This window comes from Petaurus breviceps, unplaced genomic scaffold (assembly GCF_028583685.1).
Source record: "Petaurus breviceps papuanus isolate PSGF00001 unplaced genomic scaffold, PetGlider_PUasm1.0 90383, whole genome shotgun sequence".
NCBI lineage: Eukaryota > Metazoa > Chordata > Mammalia > Diprotodontia > Petauridae > Petaurus > Petaurus breviceps.
The window spans coordinates 1,163,043-1,184,971 of record NW_027187234.1 but is presented as its reverse complement, the minus strand read 5'-3'; the positions used below and the strand labels follow the sequence as shown (position 1 = coordinate 1,184,971).

The following is a 21,929-nucleotide window of genomic DNA, read 5'->3' as shown; positions in this document are numbered from 1 at the left end:
CTGGTGGGACCTAAATGACAAGGAAGTTTTCAGTTTGGGGGAGAGGGAATAGAAGGGGAGGGGGAGAGAGATCATTTGAGCTAAACATTTAATTGAATTTGAAACTAAACTATTAAAAGTCTCATGATTCTGAGTGTCCTGGACCAGCACAGCATTAACCCCTTCTTCCCTTGAGAGCATGGATTTTGAGACAAAAGTACCTGCTTGTTTGACAGATGAAGGAACTGAGATGGGGTTAACCTAAGTGACTTACTCGGGATCACAAAAGTAATGTGTCAGAAATAGAATGGGGGAGAAAGCAAGATCCAGGCATTTTGAATGTTAGAAGTAATGGTTTAAAATTTTCAAATTAGTACCAACCCCTTTCTTAAGACTGACTAGCTGGCTGGGGTGAAGGAGGAAGGATTCATTTCTCCTGGTTTCAGCAATACTTACTTAGCAGGTGGTAATGTTTCACATGTTGAATGACCAATAGTATATCTCACTCATACAGTGATCAGCCCTAGTATAACAAGGTACTGATATATTTTTTCACAACTAAGCCTGAGGACAAGGACACTGTGTGCTATCTTTGTGCCAATTGTATCTCTCTGCATACTTTATTTACTTTGATGGATTCATGAATTCATCAGTGCAGTTCCTCCCTCTCCTACTGCAGATTGAAGCCTTTCTCATCTTGTGTAGTTTTCCTATTTTCATATAAGCCCTCAACAGTAAAATCTATGTCGTGTACTAGGGCAGAATAGTATGGGGATGGGAAGGATGGTCTTCCTCTGATTTTTTCTGTCATATCATTGTGCTACTTGGACTTTCTATTGCCTTCCGTTCTGTCACCAGCCATTAATGTATTCTATGAAGCTTCTCTTGAGCAAGTTGTGATTATCACAACTGTAATATATCTATAAATTTGTAATGTGATATCCCTATGTGAGTGAATTTGGATGAAAAAGGAATTATTAACTATTTACTATGTGCCAGGCATGGTACTAAGGTGTGGTAATACAAAAGGAGAAGGGGGAAGAGAGAGACAGAGACACAGAAAGACAGACAGACAAACACAGAGACACACATTCAGAGACAGAGAGAAACAGGATGAGAGACAGACAGAGACAGAAAGTCTTCCCTGAAGAAATTTACATCCTATCAATAAGGCAGGGAAGAGGAGAAGCACATATGGGGTGGGGGGAGTGGTAGTGTCCAGGGAACTAAGTTTTCATCAGAAGAGTTACAGGGACATTGAATTAATCCATAAGGCAGTTGATTGTCATGACCTTGCTAAAAGTAATGGCACTACTCATTAGATTATTGTGCCCAGAACAAGAAGTAGAAAATGTATATTTTGGGGGTGGCTAGGTGGCTCAGTGAGGAAAGCACCGGCCCCAGAGTCAGGAAGACCCGAGTTTGGTTCCAGCCTCAGACACTTAACACACACACACACACACACGCTAGCCATGTAACCTTGGGCAAGTTACTTAACCCCAATTGCCCTCCAAAAGGCAAAAAAAAATGTATATCTTGGGAGGGAGAGGGATGAGGTATACATGCATACACTGTGTCAGGGCAGGTGGATAATTGAAAGGGATGAGAAGCATGGCCTTTTAAAGTTACTTTTACCTTTAACACTTCATGTTTATCAATATCAGGTCTGTATATAGATATTAATAGCTATTGATCTATCTTCACATTCTATCTAGCTATCCATGTGGGTCATCTTGACCTCTGTTTTTCTGTAGTATTGCTTCTTTCCACTTGGAACATCATCTTCTATGTTGGACCTCCAGAAACCATTCACCTAGTTCCTAGGGGAATTAATCCACTAATTTTGGGAACTACTGCTCTGGGATTGAGCTGTTTTGGCTGGCAAATAAATGAGTGCAAACTCACCTAGTTAAAACCATATTGTCCTGGGATTCTGCACTGGTTCATTTGCTTTAAAGTGCAAGGAAAAGTATATAAATGATCAAACTTGCAGGTACAAATGAACTATCATCTTCCTAGTCTTAGGCAGTGAGTCCAGGCCCTCAGTGCAGTCTGAGATACACGATGAGTTGAGAATCTCCATGATAGGTATTGAACCATGTGATTAGTTTCCCCTTCCTATGTTATCTCCCTACCAAAGAACCTCCAACTCGTCACTTAAAAAACTTTAAGACATGCTACTAGAGGTTTTCAGGTAAGCTGCATATTGTTTCCTATAATTTTTCCTTTCCTGGAAGCAGCTGGGAGACATGGATTCTAGTCCCAGCTCTTCCCAGTTTTCCATGTGTTAGTTGTTGTTGATGGTAGCAGAAAGGCACAGAAGGTAGAAGGCCAGTTGTAGAGTCAAGAAGACATAAATAGATGTTTAGCCTCTGACACATTTTCTGTATCTGTGGGTAAGATGCTTAAACTCTCATTGCCTCAGACAACTCATAGACTGTTTATTAACAGACAAATCACCAATTTGCCTGTAGTCACACTAGTGAAATCACAATCCTGGACAAAAGAAATCTGATCAACTAGACTATCATCATCATTATCATCATTATTATCATGTGAACAGTTATCATTAATATAATGTCTAAGGGTTATACAAACCTTATAATCCTATAAGGTATTATTGTAAATATTATCATTCCTATTTTACTTGTAAAGAAACTGAGGTCCAGAGAAGGAAGTGACTTGTCTAAGGCCACACATAATAAATGTCAAAGCCAGGACTCAAATATAAAAGAGATGCAAGGGACCAGAAGAATCCATTCAACTTAGTATGCCTGCTGTGAAGTCTCCTTTCTTTTATCCTTAAACTCCCCACCCTCACACATTCCCCAATCCACATAAACTCCTACTGCCTCTCTCCAGCAAACTGGTCAACTGTAGCATCCCTCAGGTTTATTGCCACCTCTGTTCAACTGCCTTTTATATATATTTATACACACACACATACACACACCTATATAGTTTGTTGCTATCTTTATTGCTCCTCACCTGATAACTCCTGTGATTCCTGGCATAGTAACCACCTATGCCCTCATCCCTAGTCATAATCCCAGAGACAGATACTCTTTGCTGGAAAGGTGAAAGATAAAGACATATAATGATTATATTCTTTACCTTTCCAAAATAACCTTAAGATACCCAGTCCAACCTCTCCATTTTATAGATGAAAAAATGGAAAATGACTTGCTCAGGTTTACACAAGTAGTAGGCAGATGAACTGGGATTCAAACCCAGGTCTTCTGACTCCAATTCGACATTCTTTATACTGTACTATGTTGCCTCTTCAACCCCTCTTCATACTTGAACCACAAAGGCTCCACTCAAGGGCAAAGTCGAAGTGAGTTTATTGTTTGGGTCCTATCTACTCCACTTTTGCATGCTAATTCTCTTTTATCTCCTCTTACACCAAGACTCTGGGGGATTCTATCACCACTCTGTAGAAAACATTCCCATAGGGAATTTTTTCTCCTGCATCCTGAACCCTGTGAGACTTCCTTGTCCAATATTTCCTTCCCATAGAGAAGGGAAGAAGTTTACCAAGGTGAATACTTAAGAGATAATAATGTTTGCATAACCTTACTTTACAAAGTTTCTCTGGGACCCAAATGAGATATGTGGAAAGAACTTTATAATTACAAAGCATTCTGATGGATCTCTGATCTCATCAATGTAGCTACCCCTTGCATCAATGCAAGTTATAAGCTATCCATGCCAGACCATTCTGTGCAACTTTTTGTCCATTTCCTTCCATAAATCAACTAGAAGTTACACCCAGTGTTCCAGGGGTCTTTTTTGATTTCTTTGACATGATAGAGATGTTTTGCCTCCTAAATGAACCAACTAAATAAGATCTATAAGTACCCAAAATTATTCAACCTAATTATCCACAGGAAAAAAACCCAAGGAGATGAAGAATTATATGTTGTACAGATTAAAATATTCAGTTTAATGGAAAACCCATAGAGCTCATCCATCAGTGCATATACCTTGGATATACACTATAAATGGAAAGTGTGTTGGGTGTAGAATTAATAGGAAGAGGAAGCCAGATTGGATTGCCTTTGATAAATTATGGAAGCTTCTCCCTGAAACAAAGGACCATTTTCAAATTCAAATATGCCTCTGGTAATATAATATGGCTAAGAATCAAAGAATTTAAGTTAGGGATCATACAAAGAGCAATGGAAAGATACATAGTGGGCAAGAACAGACTGTAACACATTACAAATACAGCATGGGAATAACCACCAACCCAATCACATGGGTGGCAATTACAGGGTGTGGTTTCCAACATGGTGGCCAAGCCCCCATAGGTCTTCCTGGGCTAACTCACTCTCCTCAACCCACCTTCATACAGTCAAGTTTAGGCAAATTTTTCATAAGGGTTCCTGGCCACGACTCAGGATTCTAGAAGTAGACTTGATGCATGAAAATATATGTGTGTATGTGTGTATACATATACACACATACATACATATATACATATGCTTGACTTTAGCTCCTGAGCCACCACCTGTGTGCTTCCCATTTTAAAAATTGAACCATTTATGACTTTTTTTTAAGCAATTGGGGTTAAGTAACTCGCTCAAGGTTACATGGCCAGTTATTTTTTGTGTGGGTGTTAAGTATCTGAGGCCAGAACCGAACCCAGGTCTCCCGACTCTGGGGCCGGCGCTCTTACACATTGTGCCACCTGCCCCCCCCCATTTATGACATTTTAACTGTTAAACATGAAACATTTTCTTTAAAAAGGAAGCAAAGGTAAAAAAAACATAATTCAACAAAAATCAAAAGTAGGAATAATCAAAATATAATTATCTACCCATAATACTGGATTATACTCTCTCACCAATGTGCATGGTATCCTTTGGGGTCAACAGACAAACCCAGAAATCTATCAGTGAAGAATGTGATTAGGGAAACCCATGAACACATAGCAATTCATTACACTGAACTACAGGCCTGGATATTGGTAGTATCTTTTAGAGAAAATATTATGCACCAGGTATCACTTTCCCTTCTGAGCTTCTCTAGTCTCCTATTGGACAATGCCCTTTCTCTCCTACTTTTAGGCTACAGCAGTATTATACTCTTTCAGTGAAAAAGTTGTCCTAAGCCCAGGGTCTGTAACATTCCAAGTCAGTTCCCTTTCCTGGATGCTGAAAAAATGTTAAGCTATTTTTTTTTTTGCCTTTATCAAATGCTTTATTAACTTCTAGTTTACATCATTCATTTCTGCAAGATTTTGAGTTACAAATTTTCGCCCCATCTTTCCCCTACCTACCACCCCAAAACAGCAATCTCACTGTATACCCCCTCCCCCAATCTGCTCTCTCCTATATCTTCCCCCATCCCCCCTCAGACTTTCTGGTAGGGCAAGATGGATCTCCATCACCCAGCGCCTGTATATCTTATTTCCCAGTTGCATGTAAAAAAAAATGATATATATTTTAAACATTTTATTTTAAAAATCTCAATTCCAGATTCTTTCCCTTCCTCCCTCATCACCCACCCTTACTGGGAAGATAAACAATTCAATATAGGTTGTATGTGTGTAGCTATGCAAAACATTTCAATAGTGGATATATTGTGAAAGATTAACTATATTTCCCTCCATCCTATCCCCCCCACTTGTTCTATTCTCTACTTTGACCCAGTCCCTTTTCAAAAGTCTGTGCTTATAACTACCCTTCCCCCCCAACTTGTCCTCCCCTCCATCATCCCCCCTCTCATCCACTTCCCCCCTACTCTCTTATAGGGTGAGATACCCTATTTAATGTGTATGTCATTCCCTCCCTAAGACAAATTCAATGAGAATAAGGTTGACCCATTCCCTTTTGCCTTCCTGTTCTTCCCCTAAAACAAATTCAATGAGAATAAGGTTGACCCATTCCCTTTTGCCTTCCTGTTCTTCCCCTCGATTGTAACAGTTTTCCCTTGCCTCTTCTATATGAGATAACTTACCCCATTCTGTCTCTCCTGATCTCCTCTCATTATATTCCTCTCTCACCTCTCAAATTCACCTTTTAAGTATCATCCCTTCCTATTCAATTGATCCTGTGCCCTCTGTTTATGTATACCTGTACACATATATACACACACTCACATATGTATTCATATGCCCACAAACCACATACAATTATTGTTTTTCCCTGTAGGAATGTAAATAGTTCAACTCTGATAAGTTCCTTATGGTTTCTTTCCTCTGTTTACCTTCTCATGCTTCTCTTGCTTCTTGTATCTGAATGTCAAATTTTCTATTCAACTGGTTTTTTCATCAAGAAAGCTTGAAAGTCCTCTATTTCATTGAATGACGATATTTTCCCCTGAAACATTATACTCAATTTTGCTGCATAGGTGATTCTTGGTTTTAATCCTAGCTCCTTTGACCTCCGGAATATCATATTCCAAGCCCTTTGATCCCTCAATGTAGAAGCTGCCAGATACTGTGTTATCCTGATTGTGTTTCCACACTAATAAAAATTGTTTCTTCTTGGATGCTTGTAATATTTTCTCCTTGATCTAGAAATTCCAGAACCTGGCTACAATATTCCTAGGAGTTTTCTTTTGGGGATCTTTTTCAGGAGATGATTGGTGAATTCTTCCAACCTCTATTTTGCCCTCTGATTCTAAAACATCAGGGCAATTTTCCTGGAGAATTTCTTGAAGGATGATTTCTAGGTTCTTTTTTTGATCATGGCTTTCAGGTAGTCCGATAATTTTTAAATTATTTCTCCTGGATCTATTTTCCAGATCAGTGGTTTTCCCAGTGAAATATTTCACATTGCCTTCTATTTTTTCATTTGTTTGGATCTGTTTTATAGTATCTTGGTTTCTCATAAAATCATTAGCTTCCATTTCCTCCAATCTAATTCTGAAGAAATTATTTTCTCCAGTGAGCTTTTAAGATTCTTTTTCCATCTGGCAAATTCAGCTTTTTAAGGCATTCTTCTCCTTGTTGGCTTTTTGAGCCTCTTTTGCCATTTGAGTTAGTCTATTTTTTAACTTGTTATTTTCTTCAATCAGGTTGTTGACTCTCTTTTCATGATTTTCTTGCATCATTCTCATTTCTCTTCCCAATTTTTTCTCCACTTCTCTTATTTGGTTTTCAAAATCCTTCTTAAGCTCCTCTATGACCTGCAATCTGTTCATATTTTTCATGGAAGCTTTTGGTGCAGGAGTTCTGACTTCATTGTCTTCCATGCTTTTATCCTTTTTGTCTCCAAAAAAGGATTCCAAAGCTAGATTGCTGTGCTTGCTTTGCTTCCTTTGCTTGCTCATGTTGCCACTCAATTACTTGACTTTTGAGCTTTTTGCCACAGTAGAACTTTCCAGAGAGGAGAGCTTTGTCCTAAATCGCTGAGGTTTTCACATCTGCTGGAGCTATTAGTTGGGTGCCCTCTCTGAAGCCTCCACAGGCTCTGGCACCTGGTCACACACCCCAGGACCTCCACCCAAGACACTGATCCAGATCCAAGCATGTTAAAGAGCAATTACCCCTCAGAATGGTTTCTTGGTCCCCCTAAAATCTGCAGGCCAGGAGTCTGAAGTAGCCACATGGCAGCGGCTGCCACACCTCAGCCACTTCTCCCTCTGGGGGCAGAGGCCAGATCGCCCTCTGAGTCCCCCTGTTCCCAAAGTCCACACTGAACTTTTACTTTGCTTTTGTCATTTATGGGTTGATAATTCTGGACACTGCCACAGCTGCTGGTAGCCCACTCTCCCCAAGTCCCTCAAGCCATGGCTGGTTAGGGCCACCCTGAGGCTAAAACCCTGGGCTCACAAGGGGCTGGGCTCTGCTCCCAGTGCACTGCAATGAACCTTTTCTGTCCACCTTCTGGGCTGCCTTCAGCAGATTTGTTTCTCTCTGTCGCTTTGTGGGTTCTGTAGCTATAAAATTGTTTAGAGTCATATTTTATATTTATTTGAGGTGATTATGGGGAGAGCTCAGGGAGTTTTCCTGCTTCTACACCACCAACTTGGCTCTGCCCCCTGGGTCTAAACAAAATTTAAAACTTCAGAACCCACAAAGAGACAGAGAGAAACAAATCTCCTGTTGAAGGCAGCCTGGAAGATCAACAGGAAAGTTCTATCACAGAACGCTGAGATCCTAGAGTCATGGTACAAGCCCCAGGGCAGCCCAACCAGCAGTGGCCAGAGTCTACTTTAGGAGAGTGAATTACCAGCAGCTGTGGCAGTGTCCAGATTCCTCAACCCATAAATGCCAAATTGAAAATAAAAGGTCAGTGGGAACTCTATTGTAAGGGTGAAGGAACAATGTGGTCTGGCCCTTGCCCCTGGGACAAGAAGTGGCAGGAGGTATGGTGGTACTGTATGGCTGCTTTCAGATCTTCTGGCCTGCAGATGGTAGGGGGACCAAGTGACCATTTAGAGGGTAATTGCTCTTGCTTTGACCTGTCTGGATCTGGATCATGGTCTTGGGTGGTGATATTGGGGTGTGTGGCCAGTGAACCAGAGCTTGTGGGGGCTGTAGAGAAGTCAAGTAATTGGCTAGCAAGATAAGCAAGCAGAAGAAGCACAATCAGACCATAGAATCCTTTTGGGGAGAAAAAAGGATCAAAACATGGAACTGGAGGAGGCCAACAAAGTCAGAACTCCTGCATCAAAAGCTTCCCAAAAAATATGAATTGGTCATAGGCCATGGAGGAGCTCAAGAAGGATTTTGAAAATCAAGTAAGATAAGTGGAGGAAAAACTGGGAAGAGAAATGAGAATGATGCAAGAAAATCATGAAAAGAGAGTCAACAGCCCACTAAAGGAGACCAAGAAAAAAATACTGAAGAAAATAACACCTTAAAAAATAGACTAACTCAAATGGCAAAAGAGGTCCAAAAAGCTAATGAGGAGAAGAATGCTTTAAAAATCCAAATTTGCCATATGGAAAAGGAATTTCAAAAACTCACTGAAGAAAATAATTCCTTCAAAATTATATTGGAGCAAATGGAAGCTAATGACATCATGAAAAATCAGGATACTATAAAACAGATCCAAACAAATGAAAAAAATGGAAGGCAATGTGAAATATCTCATTGGAAAAACCACTGACCTGGAAAATAGATCCAGGAGAGATAATTTAAAAATATTGGACTACCTGAAAGCCATGATGAAAAAAATAACCTAGAAATTATCCTTCAAGAAATTCTCCAGGAAAATTGCCCTGATATTCCAGAGCCAGAGGTCAAAATAGAAATTGAAAGAATTCACTGATCACCTCTTTAAAAAGATCCCAAAAAGAAAACTCCTAGGAATATCATAGCCAAATTCCAGAGTTCCCAGGTCAAGGAGAAAATATTGGAAGCAGCCAGGAAGGAACAATTTTACTATTGTGGAAATACAATCAGGATAACACAAGATCTAGCAGCTTCTTCATTAAGGGATCAAAGGGCTTGGAATATGATATTCTGGAGGTCAAAGAAGCTAGGATTAAAAACAAGAATCACCTACCCAGAAAAATTGATTATACCATGTTTCCCCGATAATAAGACCTATCCCGAAAATAAGCCCTACCCTTACTGTGTAAGATTCCTCTAAAATAAGCCCTCCCCCCGAAAATAAGCCCTATTGAGATTGCTACTGTAGTGAAGGTGATCCCCTGCACTACACGCTACATTACGGTACCCTCTGTATGCACCGTCCCCCCCCGCCCCCATGAAACGCACGCTGCGCTCCAAGCTGTGTCCAATCAGAGCTGCAGCAGTGAGCGCGTCATCCTGTTCTTCCCCAGTGATTTGCTTGCTGGCGCCATTGAAAGTAGTGCCGCGGAGGAGAGCTGAGGCAGGACAACATAAGCCCTCCCCTGAAAATAAGCCCTCTGGTGTTTTTCTTTCCAAAAAAAAATAATAATAAGACAGTGTCCTTTATCGGGGAAACACGGTAATGTTTCAGGGGAAAATATGGTCATTCAATGAAATAGAGGACTTTCAAGCTTTCTTGATGAAAAAAACAGAGCTGAACAGAAAATTTGACTTTCAATTACAAGAAGCAAGAGAAGCATGGGAAGGAAAACAGGGAAAAAAAATCATTAGGAACTTATTAAAGTTGAACTATTTACATTCCTACATGGAAAAACAATAATTGTAACTCATGAGACTTTTCTCAACATGAGGATAGTTGAAGGGAATATATATATATATGTATATATGTATACATACATATATATGTATAGGAGGGTATGTGTGTATATAAATATATATGTAAGTGTGCACAGGTATACATAGAGGGCACAGGATGGGTTGAATATGAAGGTATGATATTTTAAAAATAAAATTAAGAGGAATATATTGTGAGAAGGAGAAAGGGAAGATAGGTTAGGGTAAATTATCTCATATAAAAGAGGCATGAGAACACTGTTATTGTGGAGGGGAAGAGCAGGAAGGTGAAAGGGAATGGGTCAACCTTACACTCATTGAATTTGACTTAAGGAGGGAATAATATACATATTCAATTGGGTATCTTACCCTACAGGAAAGCTGGAGGGATGGGAATAAGAAGGGGGGGGGGGGGTGAAAGAAAGGAGGGCAGATATGGGTAGAGGGTAATTAGAAGCAAACACTTTTGAAAAGGGACAGGGTCAAAGGAGAAAATAGAATAAATGGGGGCAGGATAGGATAGAGGGAAATATAGTTAATCATTCACAATATGACTACTATGGAAATGTTTTACATAACTACACATGTATAACCTATATTGAATTGCTTGTCTTCTCAGTAGGTCTAGGTGAGGAAAAAGAAGAGAGAGAATATGGAACGCAAAGTTTTACAAACAAATGTTAAAAAAAAATGTTTTCTTGCAACTAGGAAATAAGATATACCGGCAATGGGGTATAGAAATCTATCTTTCCCTACAAGAAAGTAAGGGAGAAGGAGGGGATATAAGAGAGGGCAGATTGGGGGAAGGAGTAATTAGTATGCTTACCATTTGGGGGTGGGGGTTGGGGATAGATGAGGAGAAAATTTGGAACTTAAAATCTTGTAGAAATGAATGTTGAAAACTAAAAATAAGTAAATAAATTCGGGGCAGGGGAACAAAGCAACTTTTTTAAGCAAGGGACTGCAAAACTATTCAGCTCTATTTTCTAGAGCTCTAAAGAACTACTTAATCCAGAGAAAAACATGCAGGGCAATATAGTAATGCCCTTGAAGGGTTTTCTCTATCTCAGTTTGTATGTAGATGGGGCTGAAAGTCGATAATCCTAGACAGCTTTTGACACCAGAAGTACTGTTTAACTTTCCCCTTATTGTCTTCAAAAGTATCTGCAGAGCTTGTCAGTACTATCAGCTTTCAAACTCTAGATGGTGCTAAAGAGAAACAGCCCTTAAAATTTTCACAACAGGAGTGGTATTCTTCCTCCAATAAGCAGCCAGAAGTTTCAGGTCAGTTGGGGTATAATAGGTGCTCTCAGCCTACTCAACTGAAGAAGCCCCTCTAATCATGATTCTTCACTGCTATATTCTTTCAAACAGCAGGGGGCAGTCTCTGCTATCAGCTTCTCTCTTTAGGTAGCTGCCATGTCTTCTCAATCTCCTGATTTTATCTTCTCTCATCTCATCTCTTTCCTTATGGCTTCTAATGTTTTAAATCAGAGCCTCTTCCTCAGTAGAGACCTCTCTAACTCTGGTTGAAAAACCTTATGTCCACAAATCTAGCAAGGATAATGCAAAGAAATAATCAACAATTTTTCCCTATCCCTAACAATTCTTTGAGAGTTGCACAGCCGTATCCTTCAAAATCCTGAAAACAATAAATTAGATAATAGAAAATAATACACTGCAGCTATCCCCACCTTCATTAAATACCTTTACCTCATAGCTACTTTCAAATATGTCTTCCTAAACTACATTTACCTGAAGAGTGGGGTTTTTTTTTCTTCATGTTCTCAGAACAATCTCAAGCTGCTAGTCTCACATGAATGTCCTTTTATCCTCCTCTTTCAGTAAAATATTCACATATGAAAATATCAGTACCTTTCCCAAACAAGGAATTATTCAGGAGTAGTAAAGTAGTAAAGGGTATTAATCAGAGAAATGGATGTCTGGGATGGGGTGGGGGGGTCCAACAGGTGACAGACCACTCACATAGAGAAAGGATAATCATGCCTTCTATCATTATCCATGTAAAGTATCAACTATTATAATAATGATGGTTGATGTTATTATTAGTGGGTAAGAACTTACATTAATTAGCAATATACTTCATTATATTATACTAAATGCAATATTCTAATCTATCAAGATCTTTTTTGGATTCTGACTCTGTCATCTTATATATTAACTATCTCTCTCAGTTTTGTGTAATCTGAAATTTGATAAATATAACAACTATACCTTTGTCTAAGGTCCTTGATAAAAATGTTAAACAATGTAGGGGCAAGTACAAATCCCTAGTGTGTTCCACTTGATATTTCTTTCTAAGATGACTTCTAATATTAATGATTATCTTTCAGTCCAACCATTCAGTTCTAAATCAACCTAACTTTGCTATATTATTGTCTAGGCCTATCACAACAATAGGCTCAGAGAGTCTGTCAAATACTTTGCTGAAATCTAGGTAAATTCTTCCTACAGCATTTCCCTAACTTGCTGATGTAGCAATCCGATCCAAAAAAGAGGAATTGTTAGTCTAGAATGGTCAGTTCTATTGGTTCATATTGGTTCTTTGCGATCACTGCTTTCTTTTCTAGATATTCACTGACCTTTGATAATGTATTCTACATCCCCCCCCCAAGCATTGAAGTCAAGCTCACTGGACTATAATTAGAAAATTCCATTCTCTTCTTTAAAAAATAAAAAATCTGGTTAGCATTTGCCTTTCTCAAATTTTATAGTACCTCTCCAAATCTCCATTTTTTTTCAAAAATCACTCAGCAATCCCATCCACCAGTTATTTCAGTACTCAAGCTCCTAGCTCATCTGGGCCTTTCAATCAAAAAACTCAACAAAGTCAGCTGTGTATTTTCTTATGATAATTCTACTTATCATGGGTGCCAACTCCCTAGTATCCATTATTTCTACATCTTTTCTAGTCATAATATCATGACTGTTTGACAGAGAAAACAGAAGTAAAATAAGTATCAAGCAATTCTGTTTCCTGTTGTCAGTTACCATTATCCTATGGATAAGAATCAGAGTAATTGTCTTCTTCCTTTTTTGTTCTTTTTCTTTTTCTCCCTTGAACTTAAGAAAATCCTCTTTTTATTGACCTTAGTCTTTTTTTGCTACCCTCTGTTCATTTTAAACTTTTTTAAGCACTCCTAATACTCTTCTTATAGGGCTTTATTTACACTTTGAAACAACTTCCATTATACATCTTTACTTCATTCTTTTTTATGTTCTTTCAAAATCTAAATTAGTTGATAATTTCCAAGTACATCCACATTGTTAGAATTCATTTCTGAGAACATTCTATCCTTCCTAGACAAACTTCTCCTGAAAATTTTAGGTCATGGGATCTTACCTAACTTTTCAATGAATTCTTTGGAATTTGCTATCCAAAAATCAAAGATGCATATTTGTTCTCAGCTTTCTCCTCTATCCAAATTTTAAGATTGAATTGTTATCTCCCCACAAGGATCCCATAAATTCTACTCCAACTGACCTCCTCTCCCCCTAAAATTGATCCATCTCCTGGCTTCATTGTTTCTCTCTATAGTATCACTGTTTACCTTGTCTCTTCTGTTCAAATTCTAAGAATTAGTTTTCACTTTTCTCTCTCCCTTACCTCTCATATCTAATCAATTACTAAGTCCTTTTGATTCACCTGCAAAATACTTCTCACAATCATCTCCTCCCCTCTATTTTTGTTTCCAACACCCTAATAAAGGACATCATTACTATCTTCCAGGACTGTCATAATAGCCTCTAACCCACTCTCACTGCTTCCACTCTTGCAGCTTCCAGAGTAATATGTCTTATACATAAATATGACTGTCACTCTTCTACTAAAAAGTCTCCATTGACTTCCTGAGTAAAGGATTCCAGACTCCTTTATGTGGAATTCAAGGCAATTGATAAACCAGCACCACCCTATATTTCTAGGCTTATCTCATATTACTCCCCTCCAGTTTAGCCAGACTGGATGGCTTCTATCTCCTGAACAGGAGCTTTCTCACATCCTTGCCTTGGTTCACAATGCTACCTGTGTCTGGAATGGGGAAAGTACTGGATTTAGAGTCTTGAAGACCTGAGTTCAAATCTCACCTCTGACACTTAGTAGTTTTATGATAATAGACAAACCATTTAACTTTTCTGAGCCTCAGGTGCCTCATATGTAAAAATGAGGGTTTTAACTTAATAGCTTCTAAGGTCACTTTAAGTTTCATATCTGTAATTCTGTGGTACTGTGAGTTTTATGAAGAAGCCTTCATCTTGGAATGGCTATGTGGTGCAGTGAATAGAGCACTGGCCCTGAAGTCAAGAGGACCCGAGTTCAAATCTGGCCTCAGACACTTAACATTTACTAGCTATGTGACCTTGGGCAAGTCACTTTACCCCAACTGCCATGCCTTCTCCCCTCCAAAATAAAAAATAAAGAAAAATACAAAAAAAGAAGCCTTCATCTAGTGAATTAGTAGCCAGCCTTTAGAGCCCAACTGAAATGCCACTTTCTCTATAAAAGCTTCCTTTATCTCCCCATCAGTAACAACCTTGCCCCTTGGACTTCACATGGCATTTTATTTAAGGCCTCTCAAATGCACATGTAATGTTAGATAGTATAGATACCTCTGTTGGTATCTTTTTCCCCTACTATTCTGTAAGGTCCATGAAGGGAGAGACAGTGCCTTAGCTCAGTTTGGTATCTTCTACAGTGTGTTTAGCCCATTACTTTACACATAGGAGATGCTTCCTTAATATCTGTGAAATGAACCCACAAGTCTGAATCCCTGGAAAAGAAAGTATATTATTGTCTTCTCCCTAGTCCGTGAATGTAAAACTTCTAAATCCTCCCTCTAACCTGTAAGCCTCCTGCTCTGTTCCCCTCACACTTGCTTTCTTTTTAAATTTATTTTTAGTTTTCAACATTCATTTCCACAAGATTTTGAGTTACAAGTTTTCTCCCCATCTTTCCCCTACCCCCACCTTAAGAGAGAAAGCATACTGAATACCCCTTCCCCCAGTCTGCTCTCTTATATCCTCCCCCATTCCCTCTCTAATTTTCTAGTGGGGCAAGATGGATTTCTATACCCCAGTGCCTGTATATCTTATTTCCCAGTTGCATGTAAAAAACAATTTTTTAACATTTGTTTTTAAAACTTTGATTTCCAGATTCTATCCCTTCTTCCCTCCTCACCAACCCCACTGGGAAGATAAGCAATTCAATATAGGTTGTACATGTGTAGTTACACAAAACATTTCTATAGTAGTTATATTGTGAAAGACTAACTATATTTCCATCCATCCAATCCTACCCCCCCGCACTTATTCTATTTTCTACTTGACCCTGTCCCATTTCAAAAGTGTGTGCTTCTAACTATCCTCTCCCCTTCTATCATCCCCCCACTACTTTCTTGTAGGGTAAGATACCCAAATGAGTGTGTATGTTATTTCTTCCTTGACCCAAATTCAATGAGTATAAGGCTGACCCATTCCCTTTCACCTTCCTGCTCTTCCCCTCAATTGTAGCAGTTTTCTCTTGCCTCTTTTATATGAGATAATTTACCTTATTATATCTCTCCCTTTCTCCTTCTCTGACCTCCAGAATATCATATTCCAAGTCCTTCAAATACTAAATGTAGAAGCTGCTAGATCTTGTGTTATCCTGATTATGTTTCCACAATAGTAAAATTGTTCCTTCCTGGCTACTTCTAATATTTTCTCCTCAATCTGGGAACTCTGGAATTTGGCTATGATATTCCTAGGAGTTTTCTTTTTGGGATCTTTTTCAAGAGGTGATCAGTGAATTCTTTCAATTTCTATTTTGACCTCTGGTTCTACAATATCAGGGCAATTTTCCTGGAGAATTTCTTGAAGGATGATTTCTAGGCTCTTTTTTTCATCATGGCTCTCAGGTAGTCCAATAATTTTTAAATTCTCTCTCCTGGATCTGTTTTCCAGGTCAGTGGTTTTTCCAATGAGATATTTCACATTTCCTTCTATTTTTTCATTTGTTTGGATCTGCTTTATAGTATCTTGATTTCTCACAAAGTCATTAGCTTCCATTTGCTCCAATATAATTTTGAAGGTATTATTTTCTTCAGTGAGTTTTTGAAATTCCTTTTCCATCTGGCAAATTTGACTTTTTAAGGCATTCTTCTCCTCATTGACTTTTTGGGCCTCTTTTGCCATTTGAGTTAGTCTATTTTTTAAAGTGTTATATTCTTCAGTATTTTTTTCTTGGTCTCCTTTAGCAGGCTGTTGACTCTCTTTTCATGATTTTTTTTGCATCACTTTAATTTCTCTTCCCAATTTTTCCTCCACTTCTCTTCCTTGATGTTCAAAATCCTTCTTGAGCTCCTCCATAGCCTGTAACCAATTCACATTTTTCTTGGAAGCTTTTGGTACAGAACTTTTTACTTCATTGACTCCTTCTGGTTCTATATTTTGATCCTTTTGTCCCCAAAAAAAAGGATTCTATGGTCTGATTGTGCTTCCTCTGCTTGCTCATCTTGCCAGCCAATTACTTGACTTTTGAGCTCTTTGACATGGTAGAATCCTGCTTCCAGAGTGGAGAGGGCTGTGTCCCAAATCGCTGGGGTTTTCACAAATGTCAGAGCTATGAGGAGGGTGCCTTCTCTACAGACACCCCAAGCTCTGGCACACTGACTACACACCCCAGTACCACCACCCAAGATCGCAATCCAAATCCAAGCAGGTCAAAGCAAAAGCGATTACCCTCTGGATGGTTGCTTGGTCCCCCTACAATCTACAGGCCAGGAACTTTGGAGGCAGCTACATGGCAGGAGCTGCAGCCACTGCACCTCTGCCACCTCTTGCCCCAGGGGCAGGGGCCAGACTGTGCTTTTCCATCACCTGGTTCTGACAGAGTTCCTGACTGACCTTTTACTTTCTCTTTGGTGTTTATGGGTTGAGAAGTCTGGAAACCACCACAGCTGCTGGTGATTCACTCTCCTGAATTCTGCTCAGGCTGGTCTGTGCCACTGGTCAGGGCCACTCCGGGTCTGGGAATACAGGGCTCACACGGGACTGATCTCAGCTTCCAGGTTGGTGAAATAATCTATAAGCCTGCCTGGCTGCCTTCAGCAAAAGATTTGTTCTCTCTGTCACTTTGTAGGATCTGTAGCTCTAAAATTTGTTTAGAGTCATATTTTATAGGTATTGGAGGTGGTTGGATTCACATTTGCTTTCTAAGCAGCTCCCCAAGACAGAGGCACCTTGTTTGGGGAAGCATTGAAACCACAGCTAGAATGTTTGGATCCAGTAAAAGCTATAAAAAATTTCATCTCCAGCCCCAATAAACACTTGCCAATATGAGAGCTTGTCTCCTCTCCTCCCTCACTCCACCAGATCCTTGGTTCTAGAATCAATCAACCATAATTTATGGATGCCCACTATATGCCCAGCCAAGGGTGTCTTGAAATGAAAACAAAAGAAGGCTCAATTCTTCCCTTTGAGAGACTAAGCCTAGCCATGAGGTAGATTTAGTCTACCATAACACTTATTTAAGGAAGATTTTGGTGATAGGGGAAGGGGGTGGACACAGTATCTGTAAGGGTAACTAGGTAGCACAGTGCCAGGTCTGGAGTCAGGAAGTCTCATCTTTCTGAGTTAAAAATCTGACCTTAGACACTACCTGGGTGACCCTGAGCAAGTCACTTAACCCTGTTTGTCTCAGTTTCCTCATTTGTAAAATGAGCTGGAGAAGGAAATGGCAAGCCACTCCAGTATCTCTGCCAAGAAAATCCCAAATGGGGTCACAAAGAGCCAGATATGACTGAAACAACTGAACAAAAACAAAAATACAAAAATAAATGTTACAACCATGCTTTGTCCCAGTCAATGGCTGAAAGGCTTAGTCTGTGGTCAAAGTTTATACCCCATCTATATATGCTTGAAGTTACATGTTCCTTTTTGATGGGTCAGATAAACAATTTCATTGATATAGGGAACTCCTGGTGAAGAAGTTCCCTCTATTAATACAGATGGGCATCCACTTCACAAGTTATATTCTTCCATATCTGCCTGGAGCACAGAAAGGTTAAACAGTTTGCCCAGTGTCACATAACTAGTATGTGATAGAGGCAAGACATGGACTGGGTCTTCTAAGCATCTTGGTGGTACAATAGATAGAGTGTTAGACTAGGAGTCAGAAAAATCTAAGTTCAAATTCTGCCTTATTCGCACTTACTGGCAGTGTGATTCTGAGCAAGTTACCCTCCATCTGTCTCAGTTTCCTCATCTGTAAAATGAAGATAATAATAGCATCTACTTCACAGTGTTGTTGTGAGAATAAAATGGCACAATACATATAAAATACTTTGAAAATTTTTAAAAGCTGTGTAAATTCTAGCAATTATTGTTGTTATTATTCTGGAATCTGAGGCTACCTTTCTTTTTTATTATTTATTTAGTATTTTATTTTTCCCCAGTTACGTATAAAAACAACTTTCAATAGTCATTTTTACAATTTTGAGTTCCAAATTCTCTCCCTCTTTCTCCACCCCCCCCCCCATTGAGAAGGCAAGCAGTTTTGTATAGGTAACACATGTGTGGTCATACAAAGCTTATTTCCATATTAGTCATGTTCTAAAAGGAAACATAGACCAAAAAGAAAAAGAAAGTAAAAAATAGATGCTTCGATCATCAGTTCTGTCTTTGAGGATGGATAGCATTTTTCATTGTAAGTCCTTCGGAGTTCTCATGGATCATTGTATTGCTGAGATTAGCTAAGTCATTCACAGTTGATCCTCTTATAGTATTGGTGTTAATGGGTACAGTGTTCTCCTTGTGCTGCTCATTTCACTTTGCGTAAGTCCATGCAAGTTTTTACAGTTTTTCTGAGAGCATCTTGCTCATCATTTCTTATAGCACAATGGCATTCCGCCACAATCGTATATCATACTTCTTCATCTATTCCCCAATTGATGGCATTCCCTTAATTTCCAATTCTTTGTCATCAGAAAAGAACTGATATAAATATTTTCGTACATATTGGTCCTTTTCCTTTGGGGGGGAGGGGGTGGGTTAAGATAGAGACCTAGGAGTGGTATTGCTACTCAAAGGATATGTATGATTTTGTAGGCCTTTGGGCATAGTTCCAAATTGCTCTACATAATGATTTGGTCAGTTCACAACTCCACCAACAATGCATTAGTGTCTCAATATTTCCACATCCCTTCCAATATTTGTCATTTTCCCTTTCTGTCCTTTTAACCAATCTAATAGGTGTAAAGTAGTACCTCAGAATTGTTTTAATTTGTATTTTTCTGTTCAATAGTGATTTAGAGCATTTTTCATATGGCTATAGATAGCTTTGATTACTTCATCTGAAAGCTGACTATTCATAACTTTTGATCTTTTATAAATTGGGGAACAGCTTTTATTTTTATAAATTTGGCTCATTTCTCTATATACTTAAGAAATGAAGCCTTTATGAGAGAAAACTGCTTCAAAAATTTTTTCAGTTATGATTGCTAACTGTATTTCCCTCCATCCTATTTTCCCCATTAATTCTATTCTCTCCTTCCTTTCACCCTGTCCCTCCTCAAGTGTTTTACTTCTGAATACCACCTCCCCCAATCTGTCCTCCCTTCTATCAGCACCCCCTTCTCTTATCCCTTTTCCCTTCTTCTTTCTTGCAAGGTAAGGTAGATTTCTATACCCAGTTAAATATGTATGTTCTTCCCTCTTTGAGCCAATTCTCATGAGAATAAAATTCAAGCATTCCTCACCACCTCCCTCATCTTCCCCTCGACTGTAAAATCTCTTTCTTACCTCTTTTATGTGAGATAATTTACCCCATTTTACCTTTACCTTTATTTCCCCCAGTGCATTCCTATTTCTCACCCCTTAATTTTGTTTTTTTAGATATCAACCCATAATATTTAACTCACATCTGTGCCCTCTATCTATCTATATATATATATATATATATATATATGTATGTATGTATGTATGTATATATATTCCTTCTCGCTGCTCTAATAATGAGAAAGTTCTTATGAGTTACACGTATCATCTTCCCCTGTAGGAATGTAAAGAGTTTAACCTTATTAAGTCCCTTATGATTTTTTATGCTTCTCTAGAGTCTTGTATCTGAAAGTCAAATTTTCTTTTCAGTTCTGATCTTTTCATGAGGAATGCTTGAAAGTTGAGGTTCGCTTTCTATCTTCTTTTCCTCTAACCTGCTCTATTTGGAGTTGGAATCCCTGACTTTGACCTCATAAACACCAAGCCTAATGTTTCCCAAAATATAATACTTCGAGGGCCATCTTTGGAGTCAGGAAGCTTCAAATCCTACTTCTGAAACATGTGTCTTATTGATTATGGACAAGTCATTTAACCTCTCAATAACTCCAGGAAACTATCAGACCATAAACTGCAGATGAGTTGCTGATCTACATTAGTAGAAGGAGTTTTCATACCAAGAGTTCACTACATTAATGAGCTCCTGAGTCCAACCCAAAAACACACCTAAAGCATTTCCAAGGTACCTGGTGATACATCCATTCAGCCACCCAGAACATATTATATACATGCTTTTCACATAGCACTCTTCCTTCCCTGGTAGGGTCACCTTGCCCTCCACCTCCTGGGTAGAAATTAGAAAATGAGGAAATCAAGGTCAATCCTTGATCTGACATTCTAATTAATAGGCAGTACACTAACTACTATGCTAACATGCCTGGGTTTGTTCCCAGATGGTATTTTATCTACCTATCTTGGCCCCTTATCACTTCTTTATTGATCTGAATAATCTCATGTCTCCTGGGCATGGCCAGAGCTCCATATTGGCTCCATTACCTCTAGGGCTCTCTTATGCCTTCAGAGGAAATCCAACATACAGGAGACTTAGAATCACTTTTACAATCTAGCTTACCTTTGGGCAGCTCTCTAGTGAGATGATCTTTGGCTCATATATGTAGGCTGCTAGGAAGTATATAATATATACATTATATTTATACATATTATATGACATATATACACATATGTGTGTGAGTATAATGCTAGGTGGGTTTTTTTTTAAATATACTTGGCACTTTCTGCCTCCAGAGAATTCTAAAATAAGTCATGCTTAGACTAGGTTCTGAGGGAATTCATTCTCAATGTTTACACAAAGGAGGGGCAAGGCAGCCAAGGCCAGGCAGAAAGCTATGTTGCCCATGTTCACCATATAAGGGAGCCCTGCTAATTGTGATGAACATGGAGGTAGTTCTCTCCCAAGCAGATGTGCTTCATCTGCACAAGCAGTATTTTGTCCCCCACTTCTGTGGTCCCTTGGAAGGGATTGATAGATGGGTCCCACCCTGCCTCCAAATTCCATAGTATGCCAGAAAGGACAGTGAAAAGGGCATCTGCTCAATCAGTCCTTGAATCAACATGCTCTTGGGTGAAAATTCAGAAGTCGGAAGATAAAGGTGAGAAAGATAAGAAACAGAAAGTATGTATATATTTGCATGTCTGCCTGTGCTTTTATCCATGTAGATTTATACAAGCTTGTGTGTCTGTGTCTTTATGTGTCTGTATTTATGTGCCTCTATACATGTATATTTGATTAGCCTACATAAGTTGTTTTGGGAATATCCCAGTTAAGCAGAAATTGTATTAAAAACAAACTATTAATGTCCTAACAGGATCTTACAAATGAACCATAAAACCTCCCTTTAGAGTTTCCTGTTCAATTTCCTAAACATATATGTATATCATAAAGGTTACTGTTGACTTTCTTTTGTACTTAGAGAAAGGAGGAATTTCATGAGTTCATAGTGAAATCCTGGGCTCTGTCTCTGAAGCTGAGAAGTTGTATTCATTAGGTCTC

At 38.9% G+C, this 21,929-nt stretch overlaps 1 protein-coding gene across 1 annotated transcript in view; it reads left to right on the top strand.

Moving 5' to 3' along the window:
• Positions 1–21,929, top strand: part of KCNT1 (potassium sodium-activated channel subfamily T member 1) — a 227,642-nt gene that overhangs the window by 227 nt on the left and 205,486 nt on the right. The gene's annotated exons all lie outside the window — the stretch shown is intronic.